Source organism: Pseudonaja textilis, chromosome 4 (assembly GCF_049901715.1).
Source record: "Pseudonaja textilis isolate UNSWEBS1 chromosome 4, rPseTex1.2, whole genome shotgun sequence".
Lineage (NCBI taxonomy): Eukaryota > Metazoa > Chordata > Lepidosauria > Squamata > Elapidae > Pseudonaja > Pseudonaja textilis.
In genome coordinates this window covers 40,468,753-40,485,424 of record NC_141993.1, presented here as the reverse complement: position 1 = coordinate 40,485,424, position 16,672 = coordinate 40,468,753, and the positions used below count along the sequence as shown (strand labels likewise).

General features: G+C 35.5%; 1 protein-coding gene across 2 annotated transcripts in view; it reads right to left on the bottom strand.

The window, feature by feature from the left end:
- GFRA1 (GDNF family receptor alpha 1) overlaps positions 1-16,672 on the bottom strand; it is a 244,268-nt gene that overhangs the window by 94,227 nt on the left and 133,369 nt on the right. The window lies entirely within an intron of this gene.

Below are 16,672 nucleotides of genomic sequence, written 5' to 3'. Positions count from 1 at the left end.
AAGTGAGTTTTGCCCCATTTTATAACTTCACGTGCCACATTTAGTTAAGTGAATCATTGCAGTTATTCAATTAGTGACATGGTTGTTAAATGAATTTGGCTTTCCCACTGACTTCGTTTGTCAGAAGGTTGCAAAAGGTGATTACGTGACTCTGTCATAAATATGAACCAGTTGCCAAGTATCCAAATGTAAATTGAGTGATACATGGCGATGCTGCAACAGTTTTAAAAGTGCAAAATGATCATAAGTCACTTTTTTCAGTGCTGTTGTAACTTTGACTGGTGATTTAAAAAAAAATGTTGTAAGTTGAGAGCTACCTGTATGTTTAACATACATAATACATAATAATACATAATAATACATAATACATAATAATACATAAGTTTATATTTTTTTAAAAAATAATCAAGAAAAAATAGTTCACATTCAGGCATTATTTCTTTAATTTCAGGAAAGAGATGTGCATGTGTTTGTGCACATTGAATGAATACTTGTACATTGTCCAAATAAATGGTTTTTGCAGTATGGAACCTTAAACAAGACTCAAGGTGAGGAAACTGAGCATGAAAACAGAATGCATTCTGTATTCTGGGAAAATAGAGGATCACCCCTATAGATACAACTAATAGCAATAGCACTTAGACTTATATATCGCTTCACAGTGCTTTACAGAGTCAACAGATTGCCCCCAACAATCTGGGTCATCATTTTACCAATCTTGGAAGAAGGAAGGATAAGTCAACCTTGAGCTGATCAGGATTGAACCCTGGAGGGAGTAGTGAGTTAGCCCTGCAGTACTGCATTCTAACCTTTACACTACCATGGCTAATAAAATCCAATGAAGCTATTAACAAATAAAAGAAAATATTATTTGCCAAACATAATGTATATATAGTAGCATTTTCACTGACACAAATTCATGGATATTTTTTAGCAGTAAAATTCAATGGAAAACATAAGGAATGCCATGCCATATATAACCCTACAGTAAAAGCAAATATTAAATCTTTTTGATAGTCTATGTCTGCCAAGAAACATGAAGATATTTAAAAAAAAACGCATGTCCTTTTTGAATATGTTCTTTATACATCAGCAAGTGCCATTAATAGAAGTAATCCAGATTTAGGTTCTAAATTAATGTAATAATCCAAGATATCTGACATCTATCATCTGAATCATAATAAAATATTCAGATTCCCATCAAGCCCCAGAAATGTTCTGCTTCTACCAATACTAAACAAATTGGTGGTGCCTTGTAGGTATGACATTCAAATTATATGTTGTGTTTAAAGTTGACCTAGAACCAAACAAATTTATATATTTGTCATGCATTTTTCTGAACTTGGTTGTTTGCTTGCAGATGTTTCATTACTAGATAACAAACGTTTGTAATTTGTTTCTAATTTTTAATTACAAATAATTATATCACATTTTAATTACGTACTACATCTTTCTATTTGGCTAAATAATCAAATCAGTTTGCAAAATTACCCAGGTTAATGCTTTCTTAGCTAAAATATGTAACATTATTATAAATTTGCTACAATCATCTGTACATTTGATTCTGTCCTTGTCAAGCTAGTTCAATCAATATATTGCTTATAATGATTTTTAGGTTTTAATCCCCTTTTTAAATAAATAAATCAAAGCAACCAATATACTTAATACTTGTTCTGTTTCCTATTTTGTCATAATAACAACGCTGTGAATTTTTTATGTCCATAAATTCAAGACACTCGTTTTCTGAAAAACTTAACAATTGGAACTTCTCTTGATTCTTCTGAATCTCCTGATTCTGAATCTATACTAAACTTCAATCAATTAAGCCAATGTGTACATTCCGCTGAGTATCTATTCGTGCATTGTAACATAATAATTGGAAATGGACTTGCAGCCATGAAGTATGGCTAATGGAGACTAATTTTGAACAAATCATCTCAAGTCCTAAGTAAAGGAAGGACACGGGCTACTTGTACCACTGAGCTAATACTGATTCTTTCATGGAATCAGAATGCTCCAACTAAAGATTTTCCACTGTGAAATTGAATCAGGAATGGAGAATCTTTGTACTTTCAATGTCTTCAGTTTCCACAACCAAACTCAAACTGAGTGATGAAGGCATTTGTAATCCAACACGAGAACTTCCATCACCAGTGTAAAAGTTATATTTTTAAATAAACAATGAAGTCCTTTGTTCAAAACCACTACAACAAATTAACTGACTGAAATCTATGTAGACGAAGTGCCAGTCCTTGTATCAGTTATTTTCATTCCAGAACAGTAAGTTCATGAACAGCAACAACTGTAGCTCAAACAGTGACTGTAGAAAAAAGCTGTCAGCCTTATCAGGTAAATCAGACAGTATTCAAGGCCAGATAAACTAATTTACTTTATTGTAAAGCTACATTAACAGAATCTTGGAAATCTAAAATTACAATTCTTCTGCCATGATATTTATAGCCCAAGAACTTGGGAAGTGGGGAACCCTCCTGACACTCTTGCTCCACCCAATATGTAGCTGTGGCTATGTTCCCTATTATTTTTGTCCAGTCTCCCAAGGCCATTCCCACAAACCATTTACCTGTATGGTATATTGCTTTTTTATTATTTGTTTTTATTATTATTGTTTCCCATCAAGACTGACACAATTATCACTAAGAAGTATTAACATTCTTGTGGATTGTCCTATGAAGGAAAGTAGTCTGGTAAATGTTCTTTCAAATTTCTAGTATAATCTATAGTATACACTTGCTATTTTCACTAAATCAGAATGTCTTTATACTGCATGGGGAAATTAACATCACATCTGGCACCTTTAAAAGAAAATATGGCTTTAAAAGAATTGCAAGTATATGAACCAGAAAAGCATCACTGCATGCATTGCAATCCCTTTAGAAAATCTATGTGTGATCTGCAAATTTATGATTAGCAGCAACCGAAATTGTACAAAACATTAAAGTATTTAATGTTCAGAACAATCACACCCCTTAATTTTCAGAAGTGTGTGCAGATGCAAGTCCCATTAACTTTAGTTTGGAACATGCCTAGGCAATACTTTGAGGGCATTTCTGACAGTTATCAGGTGATTTATACCCTATTTTCTCCATAAATGAGATGAATTTTTCACTAAAACAGATGTTCAGACTCAATGTTTATGAAAAGCTATGTATCTTCCCCAGTTACACCTGTTATTTTGACTCCACATAAAATCATTTGAGAATTCTCAGATTAGAAAGTTAATTGGTTAATTAGCAGATTTAGGACAAGCAGATAACTGCTTCCTATGATTCCATGTAAACAGAATATTGATAACACAAGAATATTTAATCCTTAAGAAAAGTTGGGCACTTTAAATCCTAGTGATTTCAAATGCAAAGTTCAACATGATACTAAATGTCTTTTCATGAGACAACAACAATGGCATGTCAAAAGATTTATTTATGCTGGATGGTACTTATAATATAGAAGAACATCTTCCACCTTGGCACTGCCAATATATGGTAGGCTATATATATTCCCAGAATTTTTAGCTTAAGGCTTGTAATTTTAGAAGATGCAGTTCCAACACAGCTAGAAAATGCTAGTTTTAGAATCACTACATCAGGATTTTCTACCTTTGCTTTATTTTTTCTGTTTGCTGATGTCAGCTGATGTTTTCTTCAAAAACATGGATGAAGTCTTCCATGCTACAAACTAAGCCTGCTCCAATTGTAATGGCCAAATATTACATGTCATGACACCTAGCTTGCTATGTGTTAAAATACTGGCTAATATATTGGGTTTATAATGATAATTTTGTCAGTGTTCCAACTAACCAACTGCAAACCAATAAACTTCAAGACAAGCTGTTCCTCAAAGCTCCATTTTATTAGAGTTGTCATATTGCCAATTCTGAGAATTCTGGGTTTTCCTACTCAAAAGAGAAATCAAAGATCCAACCCCAGTGTCCTATCAATCTTCGTCTCAACTGGAGACATCCCCTCAGTCATTCCCCTTCAAGTGCAGGCAACATGTCCTTGACTTCCTGAGAAAGAATGTTGTGTCTAACCTTCTACCCCACTTTGAAATACTCCCTCCCAAATTCCCAGGCACTGAGTGTGGCAGTCTCAAAGCTTCCAAGTCAAAATGGTTTTCAAGGCTGACAGGCTTCCCCACTCCCTTTTAAAAAAGAAAACTCTGCTTATAGTTGTCTATATTCTTAGATACTGTCTTAATAATTCTTAGGCTCTTGGCTAGGATTTAACTATTACATTTCTACCAGTCTTAGTCTGTGATTCTAATTGTAGATTAACCACACATAAGTTATAAATAAAATAATATAAATAATAAAAGGTCCATCTAATGCTTGAATACTTTCAGTGTTGAGAAAAACACCATTAATCAATTTCAGATGGCAACTTTACTTGAAATAATCTACATCCTGTGATATCTTTAACACCATTAACAACAACATCTGCCTGTCCAGGTCTTTGGGAAGTAGGTGGATAGAAATACCAAATCTAGTCAAAACAACTGTATGGCCAACCATAATAGCACTTAGCAATAGCACTTAGACTTATATACCACTTCACAGTGCTTTACAGCCCTCTCTAATGGGTTTATATTGCCCCAACAATCTGGGTCCTCTGGTTACTGACTTCAGAAGGATAGAAGACTGAGTCAATCTTGAGCCAGTGAGAATCGAACTGGTGAACTGCAGTCAGCTGGCAGTAAGCAGAAGTAGCCTGCAGTACTGCATTCTGATCACTGCACCACCACAGCTCATAATAAATAACACAGCAAAACAACAAAACAAAATAGTTATTTTGAACATTGGCATTTAAGTGTCCCCCTCAAAGTCAGCTTGGTGTTTGAGAATGTCTGAACCTAATGAAATAAGTAAATAAATAATGTAACAGATGTTTTCCCCCAAATTTATTGAGACACAGTAGAAATTATTTAATGTTCAAATAATTCAAATGGGGAAATGATATCAACTTGCGTTTGCATGATGCCCAGTGTTGGCTGTGGGCCCTGCATTTCACTGAACATGGACAGCTTATAAACTCCTGGCAACAGCTGTCAAGTTTTAATTTCAGATTTACTCAGAAGAACTACATCAATGCATTTTCACTCTCCCACACAGAATTATCCTGAAATAATTCATCAGTGATTAATGGCTGCGAATACCTTCATTCTATGATTATACATCTCTATGAGGAAATATTTTTGAAAAGTCCCAGACTGAACACACTATGTACCAAAATCAGTTCCTATCTACCTCAGATTTCTTTTGTCAGTGCAAAAGTCAGGATATCATACTATGCTTGTTAAGATAAATTGCCATTTAAAATCCATCTGTATGAACATGTTCAAGAGAAGGACAAAAACATCAATAATATAAATATGCCCAGAATTCTTACTACCAATTTAACCAGGTATCAGGTAGCAACTTGGTAGCAAAATATCAGTGCATAGTCAGTGTTTCATGCTGTATTAATTTCATGCTAATTCAATCATCACAGTATTGAATAATATCCATGAAATCCTATATTCCTTTGAGTTCTTGGGTGGTTTCTCCTGTCATGTCTGCTCTATTTTCAAAGGAAAACATGAAGGGATTGGGAAAAAAAGGGGGGCAAATTATCTGTTGTAACCAAAGCTCAAGTCAGGGAACAGATGTGGAAACACAAGTAGTTCCTGCAACATCTTTGAATTTTACAGCTCCATTCAAAGCTAAAGAAGCTTTTTGGATGAAAAGCAAAATGTCTTCAAAGAAAAACTGGAAAGTCCAGTTGCCTCTTGAAAAAGCACCTTTGGGACATCAATCTTAGAGTTTGAATCATAAATACCACTAACTACTGACAAGTAGAGAAAGAGAACCACACTAGAACCCAGAAGGCTGTTAGTTCTAGTCCCTTATTCGATACGAAAGTCAGTTGGGTAACTTTGGCACAGCCATCCTCTTTCAATTTAACCCATCTCATCATATTGTGGGGAAAATAGGAAAAGGAAATAGCATTAGATATGTACACTACATTGAGTTACTTACACAATAATAAAGATAGGATTAAAAGGAAAGGATGAATGGCAGACAATATTGGTATATAGACTTGAGCTTTTTTGGTTAAATAGTTTCCCCCAAAATCAGAAAAATGAGGAATGAAAGCAAACTGACTGAGAGAATAAACATTATCAAAGGCTGGAAGAAAACTTTCACTTAAGTTAACCTGGTGTCCCTGCATCTACATCCTTTTCTTAAGAATCATTTTTATGTACATTCTGTTCTTCATTCACACTGTTATAACTCTTCTAACTGTTTTATGTAGCCCATCAATCTATTCGTTATGCCAGGCTTTTGTTTCATTGGTTTTGAAATTCTAAGAAGAGGAGGCACCAATCTAGCAGGTTTTGTAGCTGTTAAAAGAAACCAACCATATCCATTGTGGTTTCCCATGAAGAGAGAGCATCCCAGCACCACCTGGATAGTTGAATGGATCAGACTTACCATTCAGTTTATTCTATATTTGCTTTCAAAGTGGTTGCTAATTTAGGTAATACTTCTGTTCAAGCCTGAAGCATTTTCTTTCCAATACTGTATTGACTGAGTTTAGACTCCTGTATCGGTCTGAACGATTCTATAGCTATAATGTCTCTACACATATGTTTCACTAGATCTAAATTTTATTGGGACTGTTTCTTGTTCTGATTTCTTGCACTCTATAGGTCAGAACATTCTCTAGTGTATACGGATGACACGTTCATTTTCCATTTTTCACATTCTCACAAGACTGTCATTACAGAGAGAGTATTCCCAAGAAACTTAGAAAAACTACTAAACAAATGGTAAGAGGATACCTGATCCAGAGTTAGGTAACTGTCTCATATGTTACTACATTGATGATCTGCTAATCCAGAGGGACTTTAGAATGCTAAGATGTCTTCCTGTTGTGTAATTCTATACCAGAATTACAAATACATTATGTATTAGAAGAATTTTCTGTGTAATCAATCCATCTAACTGAGAGCAGCTCTGTGCATGCAGACTACAAACTTGCAGAATTAGGAGCTGGATGGGTTGTTTTGGATGATTTCAGCATAACAAGTCCTCAAATGAATTTTTATTTGAATTATCTTAGAAAACAGAACAGAGTTACATGTTAGGCATGCATTACAAACTGTGTGCATTTATCCACTATTCAAACACTATACCTGAAGATTTTTAAGCCCCCTGAAAGGAAGCTACATTCCAGTGTGATTTCAGGGCCTATTGGTCCAATATAGAGCATATAAAAGATGCCTTTCCTCTGGGGTCAATGTTTTTATATAGATATGTATGTATTAATTAAGTACAATTTATGTGCACCATGATTTAAATGGTATAAAAGTCTAGACCTGCCTCATGGAACTTATAATGTAATTATAATATAAGGGAAACAATGAAGATTTAAAGAGTAGTTAGATAAAGACATATATAGAGAAAAAGTTATTTTTTTTCTCTCAAACCAACTTCATATGTATCTCATACTTTATAAATGCAGTTACCATGAGCTCTGGCTTATTCACATCTGTTCATTTTGATAATTGATTTCCTTACAGGCAATCAGTGGCAAGTACATTTAAGTATAATAGAGTGGGAACTGAAACTTCTACCTATAATCGCTTTACCTATAAACTCTGTCCTTTTTTTAATGCCAGTGTATCAAGGGCAGCACAATTAGGACATGGGCTAAAGTGAATAGACAAGCACGGACAAGGAAAGTATAATGGAACAGAGGAAGCTTTAGTGGGAAAATTATTAAATTCTTAAATTAAATTAAATTATTAAATTAAATTTTATTAAATTCTACAGTTTGAGGAAAATTCTAGTGAATTTGCTACTTCATGTAACTAGTGCTTGTGGTACATTCGGAAATATACATTCTTCCTGGCATCTCAAAACAGGCAATACCATACCTATGCTGTGCTGTGAACAGAGATGTACACTGAGAACATATAAAATATAAAAGGTGTTACTGGACTATACTATGTTATTATATTTTATTGTCACTGTACTGTATCCCAAGCATCAGTCAGTACTCTGCAAGCATTTCTAAACTAGGAGATTGCAGACAGCAGTATGTTGGAGATTATTTATCATCTACCTACCTACCTATCTATCTATCTATCTATCTACCTACCTTCTTTCTTTTCTTTCATCCATCCATCTACCCATCCATCTTTTTCCTATTTTCCCACAACAACCTTGTGAAGTGAATTGGACTGATCCTCCTATCCAGGTGACTAACCCAAAGTCACCTGGGTATGTTTCATGCCTAAGGCTGGACTAGAACTCACACTCTTCTGGTTTCTAGGCCAAATTTTAACTACTAGACCAAACTGGCTATCATATTGTAGACTGGCTGTCATATTATAGACTGATAAATAAAATGCAGGCAATTGAAGGTATACATTTAATTATGTATGAAAAGGCTAATATCTACCTCTAAAGTTTGAATTAGTCTCATCTAGTTGTTTTGGATGCATTTAAAGATAGGAAGATGTAAAGTAAATTGAGACAAATGAAGAAACAAAGGTGAATTTCAGCAAAATCGTGCAATATTTTGAATCAATGCAGCAGCAGATTTCTATTGTTGCATCATTTATGAATTACAAACCAAATAACAAACATAAAATCAGATCATGAAAACAAGCATAACAAAATAATACAATGTATGAATATCTGATCTGAATTAATGTGATACATGAATGGATAGGTGGGAATGAGTAGGTGAATTTTAAAAAAAGTAATGGAGCCATTCAGGAGTCCAAAGGAAAAGAGAATTGAGACTCGTGAAAATTTGCTACAAATAGCTCTGTTTGTTTTGAATGTACAATTTAAGTATAAACTTAAATAGGCCAAAGGAATAAATATAAATATAAAAGCATGATTGATTTTGACTGATTAATATGCCAGGTTAATAGAGTTAGAGAAATGTATAAAGAAACATATACGGATAAGGAAAACATATGAAAAACATTTGGCCTCGGGTGGCCATGGTTTAATACAGTCAAGAGTGGACTGAAGAAAAAAAATGGATATTGGAGAAAAGGAAACAAAAGAATGAAAAAAGAATGACTACAGGAAAATAAAATACAAGTACTGTATGAAAAGTATTAGTAGAAAGATTTCATTTTCCAATGAAAAGAATAATAGTTGCAAGTAGGTCATCTAGTCCAACCCTCTGCCCAAGCAGGAGACCCTACACCATTTCTGACAAATGGCAATCCAATCTCTTCTTGAAAGTCTCAACTGATGGCACTCCCACAACTTCCGAGGGCAAGCTGTTCCATTGGTTGATTGTTCTCACTGTCAGAAAGTTTCTCCTTATTTCCAGGTTAAATCTCTCCTTGTTCAGTTTCTATCCATTATTCCTTGTCTGGCCTACAGGCTCTTTTGAAAATAGCTTGACCCCTTCCTCTCTGTGGCAGCCCCTCAAATATTTGTACACTGCTATCATGTCTCCCTTGGTCCTTTTCTTCACTAGACTAGTCATGCCCCTTTCCTATGTTTTAGTCTCCAGTCCCCTAATCATCCTGTTTGCTCTTCTCTGTATTTTTTCTAGAGTCTCAACATCTTTTTTATAGTGTGATGACCAAAACTGGATGCAATACTCTAGGTGTGATCTTACTAAGGCTTTATAGAGTGGTATTAGTACCTCACTTGATCTTGATTATATCCTTCTGTTAATGCAATTTAGGATTGCATTAGCTTTTTTGGCTGTTGTCACTCCACTGGCTCATATTTAGCTGGTTGTCCTCTAAGACTCCAAGATTCTTTTCACAGTTATTGCTATTGAGCCTAGTTTCACCCAGTCTATATGTGTACTGTTGTTTTTTCTTGCCTAAGTCTAGGACTTTACTTTTCTCTACACTGAATTTCATTTTGTTGGATATGGCCCAGTGTTCTAGTCTACCAAGATCCATCTGGATCTTGAGCCTATTTTCTTGGGTGTTAGCTATACCTGCCAGCTTAGTATCATCTGCAAATTTGGTAAGTTCCCCTTCTATGCCCTTATCTAAGTAATTAATGAAGATATTGAAGAATACTGGACCTACAGTAGGAATGAAAAAAAAGATGTTTGGTGAAGTAAAAGAAGATGTGGATTAGAAATATATATAATCTTTTTGATAGGTATTGTGTAAAGAATATAGAAATAAACCTAACTGCAAAATATAGTGTCAGAAAAGAAAGGGATGATAAAGAATAAAAGAAAAAGAAGGTCAATCCTGATGAAAAAATGTTTCAGGCAAAAACAAGTAGCCTGCAGCAGGCTGAATTGAATAAAAATACAAGTATGAAATTATTTTGGATGAAATTGAGGACAAGGCAATACTGGGAGGAGTATTTTAAACATTTGAATATAAGTGATAACACACACACACATATACACACACGCACACAGGTGCATACGGAAGTGTATACCTGAGACAAATGTTATATATATTAACATCCAAGAAAAAAAATTGATAAAACGTGAATCATAAATGCCATGAGATTGTTAGCACTGATGCTGGTACAGACTGAAGAAATATTAAAATATGAACGTGCTTTGCCTATGGAGTGGCTGTGGCAGAAAGCTGGAATATTTCCAATATTGTTCCCCAATAGAAATGATATCAAAGGTATCAATGAACAATTTCAAAATCCACAGAGAGATTGGCTTGTTAAGTGTATCTGATAAGGTATTTGATAACCTTCTGATTGAAAGCGTACAAGAAGTGATAGTGGTCAAAAATTGGGAAGAGCAATTGATCTTTATGCTGGGCTTAATTGGAGGATTTTGTCATTCACCAGGTCACTAAAGAACATATGAAGCCACTCAGAGTCACAATGAACTGTGTACAGCAAATAAATTTAATAACAAATAATGAAAATGAAAGTTGGAAATGAATTGTAAATGTGCTGTTTGAGAACAAGCAGATGACAGTGAACACACATTTGCATGAACGTAGAACCGAAGGTTGATTATTGAATAAGAGCAGTACATGAAACTGTCATGCCCCCATCAAAGCCTGAATCTGCAGTGGATGATGAGCTGGAACTGGAGCCGACAGAGATTGAGGGGACGGCTTTGTTGGCTTCAGAGGAAAATGGGGAGCCAGTCAGGGCCTTTCAGGATTAGGGCAGCTTGTAGGCAGGGAGGAACAGAGGCAGGATGACCAAGAGAGGCTAAGCAGTGAACATGAGAGACAGAATTCAGGTGATGAGCAAGGGGCACCCTCAGATCCTCAAGCACGGAGAGTGGAGAGAAGGTGAGAACAGTGTAGACTGAGCCAGCTACTTGGGGGAATACTGTCCCACCCCTCTTCGCCAGGCACACCTGGGAACTGAGACTTAAGGAAACGCTGTGAGGAGGGGCATTTGTTGGGAACAAACACTGAATTCCTGGAGTGTTGAGTGCCAACGTTTCAACTTTCCTAGATTCCTTGCATTCTTTCTAGATTTCGGGATTACCTGCCAAGGCTCCTTGCTTCCTGGACTCTTCAACTTGCCCTGCTGGATTTCTTGCTGTGTAGCCGTGGTGTTCACAGCATTGAGCTGGACTATTCGCAGCCAGAGGCTGCTTGAAGTGTGTGTGTGTTTGTGTGAGTTTGTGTGTGTTCTGGGACTTTCCAGAAATGTGGGAGCGTTTGGAGAAATTTGGAGCAATAAAGGGGCGATTTGAATTGCCAGCTGCCTGTGTTATCTCTGCCATGCCTCGGGTCATCACAGAAATAAAGTGCACAAGTCTTTAAGGAAAGCTTAGTAAATGTTTCTGCTTTATGCAGAGTATAAGACAAAGGTATATTCCATTTGTTGTTTAATATAGTTATATATATATGAGAAATGTCTGTGGGTATGCTAAAGACATATGGCTGTAGATTTAAATGTAGATGTACTTTGGTATGAAGATGCTGAGAATTTAAGTGATGTGCAGCAAGAGTTAGATACCTTAACTATGTCATGTAGACTAGTAGCATGAAAAATTAATATAACAAGGACCATGGTTTGAACAAGAAGTGGAATTCTACATAAATGAGTTTATAAATATATAATTTAACTTCTGAACATTGGAAGAATGTTCAGTAAAGATGGGATAGTGGTGGAAAAGTATTAAAATGTACAGGTAGTCCTCAACTTACGATCTCAATTGAGCCCAGCATTTTTGTTGCTAAGCGAGACATTTAAGTGAGTTTTGCTCCATTTTACAACCTTTCTTGACATGGTTGTTCAGTGAATCACTGCAGGTGTTAAAATTAGTAACACGGTTGTTAAGTGAATCTGGTTTCCCCATTAACTTTGCCTGTCAGAAGGTCACAAAAGGTGATCTGCAATTTGGTATACTGCAACTGTTATAAATGTGAGTCAGTTGCCAAGTGTCTGAATTTTGATCATGTGACCATGGGGATGCTGCAACGGTCATAAATGTGAAAAATAAGTCAGTTTTTCAGTGCTGCTGTAACTTTGAACAGTGACTAAATGAGGATTACTTGTATAATACTGGTACAAACATACTTTGTAGTATGTTATGGGATGTAAAGGAATAAAAACTGGAAGAAGCAAAAATTGCTCTCATCTTATTCAGAGGTGGTATTCAGCAGGTTCTGACCAATTCTGGAGAACCGATAGCGGAAATTTTGAGTAGTTCAGAGAATCAGCAACTACTACCTCTGACTGGTGTTTTTACAGTATCCTTCCCCTGCCATGCACACCAAGCCACACCCACAGAAACGGTAGTAAAAAAAATTGAATCCCACCACTGATCTTATACTATGGAAGTGAGAGTTAGAGATATGCGGAGAAACATAAAAGTGGATTGCAGCAAGAATCGGCTATCTTAGAAAAAAATATGACCAGGAAGGGACAATTGCTGAATGATTGAGAATGCAAAAGAGACTCAGTAGTACAGTTACAAGAACAACACATTGAACTGATTTAGCTACACAGAGAGATTGAAAGAGGCTTAAAATCACAAATAAATATTTTAAAAGAGTAAAAGTCATGGTAGAAATGGACCTCCTGAAGATCTCAAAACCTTCAAGGAACAAAAAAGAGTTGATTAAAGGACGAAAGACAAGGAATGAATCAGTGCGTGGAAAGGAGAGCTGCATGCCCAGCTTGGAAGGGAAAAAAATACTACAGAAATATAGCAATGGGATCTGTGTAAATTAGTCATTTCTCTTTCTATTCCTTTCCTCCCGGCTTAATTTATTTACTTACTACTTTTTATTCCTTTTGTGCAGTTCATATAACCCTGCTTGCCCCCAAAGGCACCATTATGCAAACAGTGTTGTATGTTGACTATGTGTTGACAGGATCCCAACTCACTAGAGAAATGTTGTGTCAAGCCAGGTGTTTCATCAAAGGCTCTGTTGCTGGATTGTGGAATCAAAAGGAAAGCTGATTTAGTGCCCACAAAATTCCAAAATTACATAAACACAAAAGAGAGACAACATGTAACAGCCCCTTGCCAATTTATAGAGTATCACTCAGTATTCCTTTTTATTACTATAGAAGTCAATTTGCAACTTGTTTCCTTTTTCCTCAAACTTGATGAATTACCATCTTAACGTAACTACTGTTCCTTTCTTATAAATGGCCTCTCTCTAAAATGCTGCTCTTGCAAAATAAAACAGGAAAAAGCTTCTAGCTCTTTTTTTAGTGCTGCAGTCCTGCCTAACCTTGCTTTTTTTCAAATTTATGGTCTTTTCCAATTGAGCTTGTATTAATATTATAGCAAATCAGATGAAGCAAAGAAAGAGGTGGCCCTTTTAAGCGACCCTTCTAGGTCTTGGGGATTTTCCCTCCCCCCCTCTTCTTTTGTCTTGGTAAATACTACATTTAAGTGTATATGTTAGCATTTGATAACTCAATTTGTTGATCAGGTACACTATTTCAGAAAAATTGCATTGCTTGCTGATTAATTTCTTCTCCCTGGGTATACCCTCACCCCGTATCCAATACCATATTAAAGCATTAATGTAGAAAGAATCCTCTCCTTGAGCAACATTTTGAGAGTATAATAACCAAGTAGCAAATACCATAAGCTTTTCTCAAAGCTGCCATTCATTTCAATGGGACATTTGTTCAAGACAGAATAGTATGAGCACAGGCTAAATTGTTGGTAATGTTTTTTTTTTTTAATGCATACTAGTCAAATAAAACAGGATTTATGCTAGCTCTTCCTCTTGTAGTACGGTCTTTAGAAAGTACAAATCTAGTGCAAGTAGAATCATGGCAAGCTATAAATGCAATATGAACAGAGATGCAAAATCACTAAGCCCAAGATATTTCCTTACCATTGGTCTCTCTCTCTCTCTCTCCCCCTCTCCCTCCCTCCCTCTCTCTCTCTCTCACACACACCACACACACACAAAATATACGTATACTGTATATCCTACCCTACCCTTCCTCCCTACTTACCTTCCTACCTACTTATCCATCCATCCATCCATCCATCCATCCATCCATCCATCCATCTATCTATCTATCATCTGAGTCATTTTTGGTGAAATGGGCAGTATATAAATTTGAGAGACATAGTTTGATAGATTGAAAAATAGACAGATAATATTGTGCTCACTACTGATTGGTTCAAGGCAGGCAAGACTTCAAACATGATGGATGGACTATTATCATAAAACTCAATAGCATACAACGTCTCCACAGGACATAAATTTGTGACAAAAATATTCTTGTTGCTGGAGCTTTACTGATTACTACTAATGCTCACTTTATAGAGAATCAAAACATGAATTTGTCTCACGGTACAGAAATGACTGAGACTAAAAACTGCCAACTCACATTAAGTTTTCTTTCTTTCTTATTAGGTTTATCATTCTTCCAGTGCAATGCTGTGATGCATACTCTACTGTCTCGATTTCTTGGCTTTATCTTTTTAAAGCTAATTTGGTAATATACCTCTCAGCTTTGTAGCACACAAACCTCAGCTCCACTTTTGAAAAGTGGACCTATATTTATTGAAACACAACCACCACCTTCCAAAGAAGACTGAAATATGGAATGTCTAGATCTCACCATTCTTCCAAAGAACTCATGCATTGATTTGTTAACCTACATATCCTGTATGGGAAAGTTAAGCAGAAAGAGACTGACCCAAGAATAGCAGGTGTGCAAAAATCATAACTCAATTGTCCTACTTTACAACAACAGAAAAGAGCCAGAAAAATCCCATGGGGTCGAACCTATCTTTTTCTTTGCTTAATAGGACTTATTGGCATAAGACTGTGAGGCAAAAGAATAATATGTTACCTCCAGGGTTGAGTAAAGTGCAGTGTGTGGGAAATGATGTTTTGCAAAAATAAATAAATAAATAAATCCTAAAGGTCCAGGAAACCAACTACCAAGTATTCCATATAGCCATTTTGATGGAACAATTTCTGCCATCACAAAACATGGAAATTGGTAGAAAGTCTGAGATAATCTTTTGTGTGTGGATTTTTCTCACATTTTCTAAAGCTTTTCTAGACAATTTTACTTAATAGGTTTTTTTACTTAATAGGTTTTTTTTCCCTGTGTAACATGCCATGTACTTCAGTAATTAAACTACAGGATAAATTGTATCTTTTTTTAAAAAAAATGCTGATATTCATACATTTCCCAATGAACATTAAATTGTGAGAATCCAAGGTCAAAGAGCTACAGATTTTATTCATTAAAAGGAACTCATGGTTCATCTTCTTATTTTTATTTACAACAAATCCTGATTTAAAATTATACTTGATTTGCTATAAACACATTGTTAAGATAATCTTTTTGAATTTTCAGTCCCAGATCTGTATAACCTGGCATTTGTTATCCAGTAGACCACCAGACCAGAAAGCTATGCAAAAGCTACGCTTTTGTAGGCTATTTAGCTCCTGGATTTTTGTAATACATTTTGGCTTAGACCCAAGAAAACAGAAGGGTATGAGATGCCACATTCTTGCACAATCTAGCAGATGGTGCGGAATGCTGGAAGTGATCTGTAGCTCAATGGCTCAGTCATCAGTAGCATCTGTGCCATGATTTGTTGTGATTATTCCAGTATATTTTTCCTATACGCAACCAGGAAAATTTAGTCTTCATTCTTGTGTATCTTGGGGAAGTCGATTATTTTTTAAACCCAATAAATATGAATTAATGATTCTAAATATGCAGGGTGTTACACTATTAAAAATAAAATATTGGAAAATAATCAATGGTTTGCAAGTCCTCTGATGACTGCAATTAATATTGCTGTCTCAGCAACAGCAATCATTAACTTGTTAATTAATTTCTTTGACCTTCTGACCTTTCAACTTTTGTTACACATTAGTTTCTCAAAGTTTTGTAGATGTCTGTATTTAATTAGGTTTAAAAAGCCCAAATGAAAAGTATTTTTGCAGTTTGTTAAAATAACCCTTGAGTCTAATCAGAAAGCATTTTATGTGTTTTTAGAAGAAACGGTATTATAAATCAGATCTAGGACACATATTCTGAATGGTGGCTTTGTTCCCACCTCATTTTTATTTTGGCAGCTTACTGTTCGTTAATAGCTCTGGCTACCAGGAAGCTGGCTTTTCAAAATTTCTCTCTCACCCTAATTATAATTACAATCTATAAATCACACAATGATCAATTATACAAATTTTAGGTTCATGTATTATTTAACCTAGCATTTGAATCCAA